We start from the raw sequence: 11,510 nt of genomic DNA on the forward strand, positions 1-11,510 counted from the left end.
TGTCTCTACTAAAAATACAAAAATTAACTGGGTGTGGTGGCATGCACCTGTACTCCCAGCTACTTGGGAGGCTGAGGCATGAGAATCACTTGAATCGGAGAAACAGAGGTTGCAGTGAGCCAAGATTGTACCACTGCACTCCAGCTTGGGCAACAGAGTGAGATTCTCTCTCAAAAACAAATCAGTGAATGAGTAAATGAATGAATAGGCAAATTCCTAAAAACAAAACCTACCAAGACTGAGTCATGAAGAAATATTAGAAAGCACAAACTTCAAATCAAAAACTGAATAGTCAAGAGATTTGACTCTGTTTGCAAGCTAAGTTAGCCTACTGCAGTTTCACAGATGCTCACAGAAGACATACATTTTTTTTTTTTTTTTAAAGAGACGGAGCCTCGCTCTGTTGCCCAGGCTGATGTGCAGTGGTGTAATCTCAGCTCACTGCAACCTCCGCCTCCCAGGTTCAAACGATTCTCCTGCTTCAGCCTCCTGAGTAGCTGAGATTACAGGCTCCTGCCACCACACCCAGCTAATTTGTGTATTTTTAGTAGAGATGGGGTTTCACCACGTTGGCCAAGCTGGTCTCAAACTCCTGTCCTCAGGTGATTCACCTGCCTTGGCCTCCCAAAGTGCTGGGATTACAGGCGTGAGTCACTACACCCAACTAGACAAGACACTCTTGGGTCAGATACAAAGGACAGTTTATTACAGCAATAGTAATAGCCAGAGTACCAGCATTTTCTTACAGCCATTTCCCAAGCCTAGTTCCCATAGGGCAACACAAAGAGGACCAAGTGAATCCTGCACATGCAGTGGGTTTTATTGAGGAAAGGAGGGAAGAGAGCTAACAGAATTTGTGTCTTTTATATTGGATGGTTGGTATGCCTTCCCTTTGCACTAACGGGAGGCATTATCTCCACCAAGGTCACAAGAACACCTGTCCTTTGCTATATGGATGCAAAGCACCTGTGTCTGTCTTCCAAGGCCATACCAGCTTCCTTGAAAAGATAGTCCAGAACAAAGGCCTTCATAGTTTTAGCTGGCAAGACACATACAGAAATGTGAGAGACCTGTGAAGAATTATCTCCCAATAATATTCACCCCTCATTTCTATACTGTCTTGGCTTCTGACAGTTTTCTTATGGGTATGCCATTTTATCAGTCACTGATTAATCTGGCCAATAGGCATGGAGCAAATCAGTTCAGTGTGTCTTACAGAATTTAATTTAATTTAATGAACAGCATTTCAAACAGCAGAATGAGTCCAACCTGCAATGTTAACCCCAGTCCTGACCCCAAGGTTTTCTCTTTTTTTGTTGTTCTTTTGTTTTGTTTTGTTTTGTTTGTTTGTTTGTTTTTGAGACGGAGTCTCTCTGTGTTGCCCAGGCTGGAGTGCAGTGGTGCGATTTCGGCTCACTGCAAGCTCCGCCTCCCAGGTTCACGCCATTCTGCCTCAGCCTCCCAAGTAGCTGGGACTATAGGCGCCCGCCACCATGCCCGGCTAATTTTGTTTTTGTATTTTTAGTAGAGATGGGGTTTCACCGTGTTAGCCAGGATGGTCTCAATCTCCTGACCTTGTGATCCATCCGCCTTGGCCTCCCCAAGTGCTGGGATTACAGACGTGAGCTACCGCGCCCAGCTGACCCCAGGGTTTTCAACTCAATAGGCTGAACAAATCCTATAAACCATCAAGGTCTACCTAAGTAAGCCAAGTGACTTTCTCAAATATTGACCTTTCCACTCAGCCCAAGTCATTAATCCAGGTACAGCAGGATATATTAGATGTTACATAATCTCCACTGGTGGTTCACAGGGAGGAAGCCTAGGGCAAGTCTGTCATCCATACCACCTCCACCCTGGCCAGTGAGTTGCCACTGACATGAATGCCTTCCAGGGCCAAGGTGGTACAACGGATCACCCAGCTAAAGTTAGGGACAAATGTTTCATCACCTTTCCTAATCAGAGGACTCCCATCATAGGGATAACTCTCCCTATAGTGCACATTAAGGAATGAGTCAATTATCAGTCCAAGAAGCTCCCCTGAGTAACCAAGAGCAGCCTCACTTTAGAAAGATCTCCACAGTCGTCAGCCGGGTGCCATGGCTCACGCCTGTAATCCCAACACTTTGGGAGACCAAGGCAGGCGGATCACCTGAGGTCAGGAGTTCGAGACCAGCCTGGGCAACATGGTGAAACCCTGTCTCTACCAAAAGTACAAAAAAATTAGCTGGGTGTAGTAGCAGGCACCTGTAACCCCAGCTCCTTGGGAGGCTGAGGCAGGAGAATTGCTTGAACTTGGGAAGCGGAGGTTACAGTTAGCTGAGATCACACCACTGCACTCCAGCCTGGAGCAAGACTCCATCTCAAAAACAAAAACAAAAATGTCCATAGTTGTCTGTGGGTTACATAATCTATTGGTGGTATTTGCTTAACACTTGAAGGTCTCTCTTGACCACCCTGAAGAGGCCAGACACTATTTCGGGGAGGATGACAAGTTAATGTTTAGCTTCCACACAAGTGCAGTCATAAGGGCACATAGAGTTACCCCTAGAAAATGTTTATAATTGTTGGGGGTCCCCCAAGTGGGACCTACATTTGTTGGGGCACAGGTCCTGGCCACCTGGTAGGGCTTTGGTTTCCCAGTTCAGTTTACTTTTTTTTTTTTTTTTTTTTTGAGGTGAAGTTTCACTCTTGTCACCCAGGCTGGAGTGCGGTGGTGTGATCTCGGCTCACTGCAACCTCCACCTCCTGGGTTCCAGTGATTCTCCTGCCTCAGCCTCCCGAGTAGCTTCCCAGTTTCCTGTTTGTTTGTTTGTTTGTTTGTTTGTTTTGAGACGGAGTCTCGCTCTGTCGCCCAGGCTGGAGTGCAGTGGCGTGATCTCGGCTCACTGCAAGCTCTGCCTCCTGGGTTTACGCCATTCTCCTGCCTCAGCCTCCCGAGTAGCTGGGACTACAGGCGCCCACTACCACGCCTGGCTAATTTTTTGTGTTTTTAGTAGAGATGGGGTTTCACCGTGTTAGCCAGGATGGTCTCCATCTCCTGACCTCGTGATCCTCCCGCCTCGGCCTCCCAAAGTGCTGGGATTACAGGCGTGAGCCACCACGCCTGGCCCCCAGTTTACTTTGAATAATTCAGTCTAGTCCTTGTATTTGGAAGGACAGCCTGAGAGCAGTTAGTCCGATCTATCCCATTTGTCCATGCCGCCAGCAAGGTAGCACTTGTTCTGTCCACAGAATGGCTGAGTGGGGTCTATGGGAATAGGGACACAGAATGGCTGAGTGGGGTCTATGGGAATAGGGACACAGAATGGCTGAGTGGGGTCTATGGGAATAGGGACATAGAATGGCTGAGTGGGGTCTATGGGAATACGGACACAGAATGGCTGAGTGGGGTCTATGGGAATAGGGATGGGAATGACAACTGGTGATTTTCATGGAAGGTGCAGGAGCCAGGGACATCCCCTGCTCTTTCCAGTGGACTTCTAGTAAGGTTAATGGGAATGGTGAGCAAACCAAACAGTGGCCAAAGCCATCTGATGGGGCAAGGCAGAACCCACAGTCGTTAAATTTATTTTATTTGAGACAGGTTCTCAGTCTTGCCCAGGCTGGAGTGCAGTGGTGCCATTGCAGCTCACTGCAGCCTTGAACTCCTTGCCTCGAGCGATCCGCCCCTGCAACTTCCCAAGTAGCTGGGATTACAGGCAGGAGCCACTATGCCCAGCTTTGCAGTCAGTTAAATTTAAGGTGCTTGCAAAAGTTTGGGAGAGCTGCACCAGATCTTTTTTATGTTCATAAGAAAGTCTTCAGGGGCAATTATGAAGGACAAAGATCATAAATGCCTCTTCCTCTTTATCTCCTGGAATCCAAAGTACTTTCTACCTAGGTGCCAGAATTGCTGCTCCTGCTCCCAAATCAGTGTCTCATTCCAGTACCTATAGTCACCTCTTTAAGGAAAAAGAGGTGAGTGGACTGACCAGTACCAGCCATCTCTTTTTCCAGTTACCTGCTTCGTACACCTAGACTTTTTGATTGGAAGAGTCAGGTCCAAGAGGAACAAGGGCATTTTTATAAAATGCACAGAGACCCATTATGTTCCCTGCTTTGTCCCATATGTACCACTCGAAGGGGTCTTGGTGAGCAGTGTACTTGCCCAAGTGGTCATTATTCTTATGCTCTAAGACCATGTCAGTCCAACAAGAGAATCCAGGTGTCTGAAACACAATCAGGTTTGAGCCCCTAGGCCCCCTTATAGTTAGACTGCCATCTAGAAGGTGTGCCCACCAGGCTGGCCTGGGGTTGCTGCTAGGGGAAGGCAAGGAAGCAATGTGCCCAGGAAGAGTCTGATCAGAATCCCAAATTTTGAAAATAGGTCTTTGTAACCTTCCTACACCTCTTCATTCAGATACACCTTTCTAGGAAGTAGCCTTTTTAAAGAGCTGCATTTGGTAACCAAAATGTTTTAATAGGGCCAGGCGCATTGGCTCATACCTGAAATCCCAGTTCTTTGGGAGGCTGAGATGGGAGGATTACTTGAGGCCAGAAGTTTGAGACCAGCTTGGTCAACATAGCAAGACCCCATCTCTACTTAAAGAAAAAGAAAAAGCGGAGTGCTGTAGCTCACGTCTTTAATCCCAGCAGTTTGGGAGGCCAAGGTGGATGGATCTCTTGAGGTCCGGAGTTCAAGACTAGCGTGGCCAACATGGGGAAACCCTGTCTCTACTTAAAATACAAAAATTAGCTGGACGTGGTGGCGTGTGCCTGTAATCCAAGCTACTTGGGAGGCTGAGGCAGGAGAACGGCTTGAACTCAAGAGGCAGAGCCAAGATCGCACCACTGCACTCCAGTCTGGGCGACAGAGCAAGATTCCGTCTCGAAAAACAAAAACAAAACAAAATGCTTTATGAAAGTGTGTGGACCAGGAGGGAGGGAGAAAAGTAGAGTAGAGACCTTGAGTTGAATTTTTTTTTTTTTTTTTGAGATGGACTCTTGCACTGTCGCTCAGGCTGGAGTGCAATGGCGCGATCTCGGCTCATTGCAACCTCCGCCTCCCATATTCAAGCAATTCTCCTGCCTCAGCCTCCAGAGTAGCTGGGATTACAGGTACCCGCCACCATGCCTGGCTAATGTTTGTATTTTTAGTAGAGATGGGGTTTCACCCTGTTGGTCAGGCTGGTCTCGAACTCCTAACCTCAGGTGATCTGCCTGCCTTGGCCTCCCTAGGTGCTATAAAAATATAACAAGGGTTACCAAGAGGAGTATTGGCTCAGGGCCTACTGAGCAGAGTTACTCATCCATTTTCCATTCTGCACAGCTGCTTCTGAGGGTCAACAGCCACAGCAGCCCTGTGGACACCATGAGGCTTCCACTTCATCAGCCCATCAGTGAACCAGGCCCTGGCATTTAGGAGAACCTCTGTGAATTGAGGTTCCTGTTGTTGAGCCAGTGACTTTGCTTTGGTGGAGTGGGCGATATTAGTGTCCCCCAAAGGGTTAGCTGCCAGTTTTTTCATGTAAAACTGAGATGTCAGCAGGGCTAGACTAGCTGTGTTCTTAAATACACCGTTTCCCTCTTAAGTACACCATTCCATAAAAGCCAGCCTTTTGTGGGTCAGGTATTCTGTTGTAAGAAGACCCCAGATAGTAAGCTTTTCAAAAGAGGTGTACCTGGCCACTGTGTCAGGGAGACAGGCAGTAAGTCCAAAACGGGCACCTCTGGGTGCAGTCTTCTTCCCTTTGCCAAAGGTTCCAATTAGCAAAATTAGTCACAGAGACCTTATATAGCTTAAAGGGATCATTAGGGTTTTGAGGACCCACAGGTAGAGAGTGGGCTTGCTAGACAGCTTCCAATACAGCCTTGCGGCCTGGGCCCTGCTCTAAAGGGTGCTGGTTGGCAAGTTAGCAGATGTAAAGGACCAAGTAGGATGCCCAAGCGAGGCACATGCTGTCTCCATTACCCAAGGAGTCTGAGAAGGTGCAGAGCCTTCTTTTTTGGTGGTGGTGGAAGGACCACCAGTAGCTTTTCCTTGACTCCTGGAAGGACTAAACATCGTGAATTGGCCGAGTGCAGTGGCTCACGCATATAATCCCAGCACTTTGGGAGGCCAAGGCTGGCAGATCACTTGAGGCCGGGAGTTCGAGACCAGCCTGGCGAACGTGGTGAAACTCCGTCTCTACTCAAAATACAAAAATTAGCTGGGTGTGGTGGCATGTGCCTGTAATCCCAACTACTCAGGAGGCTGATGCAGAAGAATCACTTGAACCTGGGAGGCGGAGGTTGCAGTGAGCCGAGATCGCACCACTACTCTCCAGCCCAGGTGACAGCAAGACTCCATCTCAAAAAACAAAAAACAAAACAAAAAAACAAACAAAAAAAACCTTGTGAATCAGCAGTTGTATTCCAAGAAATGGAATTTTGTCAGGGATTGTCAGTCCCCACTGCTGGTGGAGATGTGGTAACCTATGATCAGGATCTCCAGGACTGGGACTTTTGACTTGCCATCCAAGAGGACATCATCTGTATGGTGAAAGTTTTGGACATCAGAGGGCAGAGAAACTGAGTTAAAACCTGACTCATCCATGGGGGTTAAATGGCAGGGGAGTTTATCCCACTAGCATTGACTGAGAGAACCCCCTTTGGCACTTCAGGGCTGGAAGGAGAAGCACCAGTTCCTACCACAAATTCAGGTATAGATGCAACAAAACAAGACATTGAATTGTCCCAAAGGGCCCCACAGCACTTGGCTTTTTCTCTCTGCACTGTGAAACTTGCCCAAACCCTGTCAGTTGAATTTGGAAACTCCCCTTCCCCCATGAGGCCAGGTAGAACGGTGGCTTATGCACCCATATCCAAGAGACATAAACGTTTTGAGGCACTTTTGTCCCCAGTGTTCCTTAGCTTACTCAGGTGCTCATGGCCTTTGGTCACCCTTGAAGACAGGGGGACCTCATCCCTGCCCTCATCATTTCTCCTTAGAGCAGCTGAGGTTGAGTTAGAGAGGGAGTGAGGCACTAGGGATTGTGGACAAGAGACTCTTGTGGGCAAGAGACTGGTTCTGTGCCATTAAATAAGGGCACACTTACTTCTGGGTTCAAAGAGTGTGGCAGCAATTTGTGACTCAAATGAGTTTCCAGTATTTTCAACCCATCCACAGCCCTGTATCAGGTGGCAAGGCCATCATTACTGACTCTTATTTATTTCAGCTTTGGAGATCCCTTGACTCCACAGCCATATTGCTTTCTGGTTGAGGCCCCAGGGATTTTGTTCTTCTGATTTTTGTTCTGCTGACTCAGACTAGATGTAAGCCAGAGTGCCAGCATTTTCTTGCACTGATTCTCCAACCAGGGGGGTGGAGGCCAGGAGACACCTGCACTTGCAGAAAGCTGTAATAAGAGGGGAATCCTAAGTTTGAATAACATGAGGCCTTTTTTAAAAGTTTTTTTCTTTTTTTTTTTTTTTTTTTTTTTAGTGAGAAGGTCTCACTCTGTCACCTAGGCTGGAGTGCAGTGGTGCAGTCATGGCTCACTGCAGCCTCCACCTTTTGGCTCAAGCATCTTCACACCTCAGCTTCCTGAGTAGCTGGGACCACAGGTGTGCACTACCATGCCTGGGTAATTTTTTGTATTTTTGGTGGAGATGGGCTTTCATCATGTTGCCCAGACTAGTCTCAAACTCCTGAGCTCAAGTGATCTGCCTGCCTTGGCCTTCCAAGGTATTGGGATTACAGGTGTGAGTCACTGTGCCTGGCCACTTTTTGTTTGAGACAGGGTCTTGCCCTGTTGCCCAGGCTGGAGTACAGTGGCATGATCACAGCTCACTGCAGCCTCGACCTCCTGGGCTCAGGACGTCCTGTCACCTCAGCTTCCTGAAGAGCTGGGACCACAGGCACCTCCACCATGCCCGGCTAATTTTTTGTATTTTTTATAGCGACAGTTTTGCCATGCTGCCCAGGCTAGTCTCAAACTCCTGGGCTCAAGTGATCCACCTACCTCAGCCTCTCAAAGTGCTAGGGTTACAGGCATGAGCCACTGTGCCCAGCCCCACACAAGTCTTGACCTTCTAGTCTCAAGTGATCCTCCAGCCTTTGCCTCCCAAAGTGCTGGGATTACAGGCATGAACCACCATGCCTGGGTCACCTGAAGTGACCCAGATGTACTAATGGGCAGTACGTCTTGCTCCTTCCACCATTCTTTGTAGGAGAGAATGTCTCCTGGATCCTGGGTGACATCAAAGGATTCAAATTCTGCCTCCCCTTTATTATTATCATTTTTTTGAGACAGAGTTTCGCTGTTGTTACCCAGGCTGGAGTGCAATGGTGCGATCTCGGCTCACCACAACCTCCACCTCCCGGGTTCAAGCAATTCTCCTGCCTCAGCCGCCTGAGTAGCTGGGATTACAGGCATGCGCCACCACGCCCGGTTAATTTTGTATTTTTAGTAGAGATGGGGTTTCTCCATGTTGGTCAGGCTGGTCGCGAACTCCCAACCTCAGGTGATACGCCCGCCTTGGCCTCCCAAAGTGCTGGGATTACAGGCATGAGGCACCGCGCCTGGCCTTCTGCCTCCCCCTTAATGATCACCTTTAGTTCTGAAAAGTACAGGAAAGCTGCTGAAACAAGTATCGTTTCAGCCTACTATCCATTTACTCACATTTATTGAACATCTACTAGGTGTCAGATACTGGGGCTACAGCAGTGGAGACAGACAAGATGATGTGTTTGAGGGAGGATGGGAAGGAATAGAAGTGCTCCTTTAAAAGTGATGACATTGGCGAGGCACAGTGGCTCACGCCTGTAATCCCAGCACTTTGGGAGGCTGAGGCAGGCAAATCACTTGAGGCCGGGAGTTCAAGAGCAGCCTGGCCAACATGATGGTAAAACCCATGTATACTAAGAATACAAAAATTAGCCGGGCGTGGTGGTGTGTGCATGGAATCCCAGCTACTCAGGAGACTGAGGCAGGAGAATTGCTTCAACCCAGGAGGTGGAGGTTGGAGTGAACCGAGATAGCGCTACTGCACTTTTGGTCTGAGACCTCAACCCCAACTCTGCATGCTCTGAGCAGCCAGCTCCACCCAGCACTCACCATCCCACCCACTTTTTTTTTTTTTTTTTTTTTTGAGACAGTCTTGCTCTGTCGCCCAGGCTGGAGGGCAGTGGTGCGATCTCGGCTCACTGCAAGCTCCGCCTTCTGAGTTCATGCCATTCTCCCACCTTAACCTCCTGAGTAGCTGGGACTACAGGCACCTGCCACCACGCCTGGCTAATTTTTTTTTTTTTTTGTATTTTTAGTAGAGACGGGGTTTCACCGTGTTAGCCACAATGGTCTTGATCTCCTGACCTTGTGATCCGCCCACCTCCACCTCCCAAAGTGCTGGCATTACAGGTGTGAACCACCGTGCCCGGCCATCCCACCCACTTTTGTCTCTCCTCTTCAACATCCCCCTCATTCTGTGGTGTCTCCTGTAGTTGCATTTGTTGCAGTTCACTTGAGCTGAGCCCCGAGGCCCTTCTACTCCTAGTACTGCCTGTCCAGGACGGCCACAAGCATCCAGGCCTGAATAGGATGGATATGGCCCTAGAAAACAGAAAACAGGATTCCAGTCCCAGCTAAACTGGGTATGGCAAGACAAGGACCTGGGTTCCCATGTGCTCATGCTGAGAACTTAGGGACAGGAATTCTGCAGATCAACACAGCTTCACAAAGGCCAGCCAGGGGCTACCACCATTTTGCAGTGAGAATAATGTTTATTGAGAATGGCTCATTACAAACAAAATATATATAAAATCTCTGCGATGCAAAAGATCCCTTTCATCCCCCTGTGGCTAGAATGAACAAAGCTCACTGTCACACATGGCTTCAGGTGCTGTGCTGGTCCCCAGCACGTGGACAGGCTGGGCAGCTGTGGGTGTCATGTGCTGTGGGCAGAAGTCCCCGATGTCCAGGCTCGCTCTCTGGCCCCATTTTCATGACTTGTGCAAGAATGCAACACAGTGTGGCTTACATCCTGCCTCTGTGACCCTCCCTAGGCAGGTGGGTCTTCAGAACGGGCAGCTTTCTCATTCATCTTCCAGGCAGGTGACCTTTAACTGTGGCGTGCCCTGAGAAGCCGTCCTCTGGGACCGGAGACTGTTTCTAAACATCTTGGATGGACTGAGGTGCTGTTACCACCCTCCATGAAGGCCACTCCCTAGTGACAGCCCTAACAGCATGTGCACTGGGTCTGAATCACATCCCGCCATCCTGAAAACTTCATTTCCTTCCACTGGTTTCCTTCACACAGCTATCCTCACAATTTTACCAGAACACCGCCTGAAGATGCCCACACCCTACAGCTGCTGTGCGTGGGCACTTACTCCTGGTCACCCGGCATTAAGGCAATGGAGATGAGACCAGTCTGGAGCCAGCACCGGTCTCTGAAACCCAGAAGGGCTGCCCAGCTAACACCACCTCCCTCTTGGCCAAAGGCTTTGTCTAGGGTTGAGGAGCAATTTGGCTAGGTGGTCTGACCGCCCTCCTAAACAGAGCCCACCTCTGCCCCCAGTCACCTGGTGGGGGAGGGGCCAGCTGCCCCCATGCCCTGCCTTGGGCACTGTAAGAGCAGGACCCAGGAGTGCAGGGATGGTATCACTGTTGCCCCTTTGAAAATGATCAATTTCCCTTAGTTTTTTCGGTACAGACTGGGGTTCAAGGCCCAGCTCCACCATTGTCCTGGGCAGCCTCCCCAGACTGGGCCAGCTGCCTCATCAGCTGCCTCGTCTGTGAGGTGAAGGGGCAGATACTTAAACCGCTGGCCAAGTCCCTTTCTCTGAAAAAGAACTTGAGCTGGCTAACTGCCCTGTGCAGAGGTGTTAGTGGTTCCAAAGTACCTTCACTCTTACGATTACTGTTATACTTGAAGGTGATTACCCCTCAAAAATGAAAACATAAATCTCAAACAACCCCTGACCCCAACCAAAGAAGAAAAAAAGAGGAAGTAAAGAGCTCTATGCTACTTGCTGTGTTGTAAGATCCTAGGCAGGAACCCCTCTTTTCCGTCAAGATAAAAGAGGCCCAGTATCATGTGCAACCTCGTGTGAAGACCAGGCTGCGTGGGTAGCTGCAGGCTGCCCCTGCCCATTGCTTTGGAGCACAGGCCCTAGCAGCCAACCTTAAAGGACTAGGGGCTCCCCACACTCAGAGGGCAGACCCTGCTGTCAGGATTTAGGCTGGTGTCAGGAGGCTTCCTGGGTGTGGAGATCCCTCTGGGTCTAGGGCAGCTGTTTATTCCCAGAGCACGCACTGTGCCGCCAGCCATCAGGCCTACCAGTGGGATTTAGGCCCAGGCCACACCCCCGAGAGCCCTCCATCTGAGCTGGAGGACCTGGAGGGCTGTGGGTGGCTTAAGCGTCTCCAGGGGCCAGGGCACTGCACGGCAGGGCAGCTGTGAGGTGTGTCTATGCTGGGTGGCAGGGGCCAGACACCCTGTAACGAGCCACAGAAACTTGGGCCCATGGGTAGGCAGAAGACGGTGGT

The sequence above is a fragment of the Macaca nemestrina genome, chromosome 15, assembly GCF_043159975.1.
Source record: "Macaca nemestrina isolate mMacNem1 chromosome 15, mMacNem.hap1, whole genome shotgun sequence".
Lineage (NCBI taxonomy): Eukaryota > Metazoa > Chordata > Mammalia > Primates > Cercopithecidae > Macaca > Macaca nemestrina.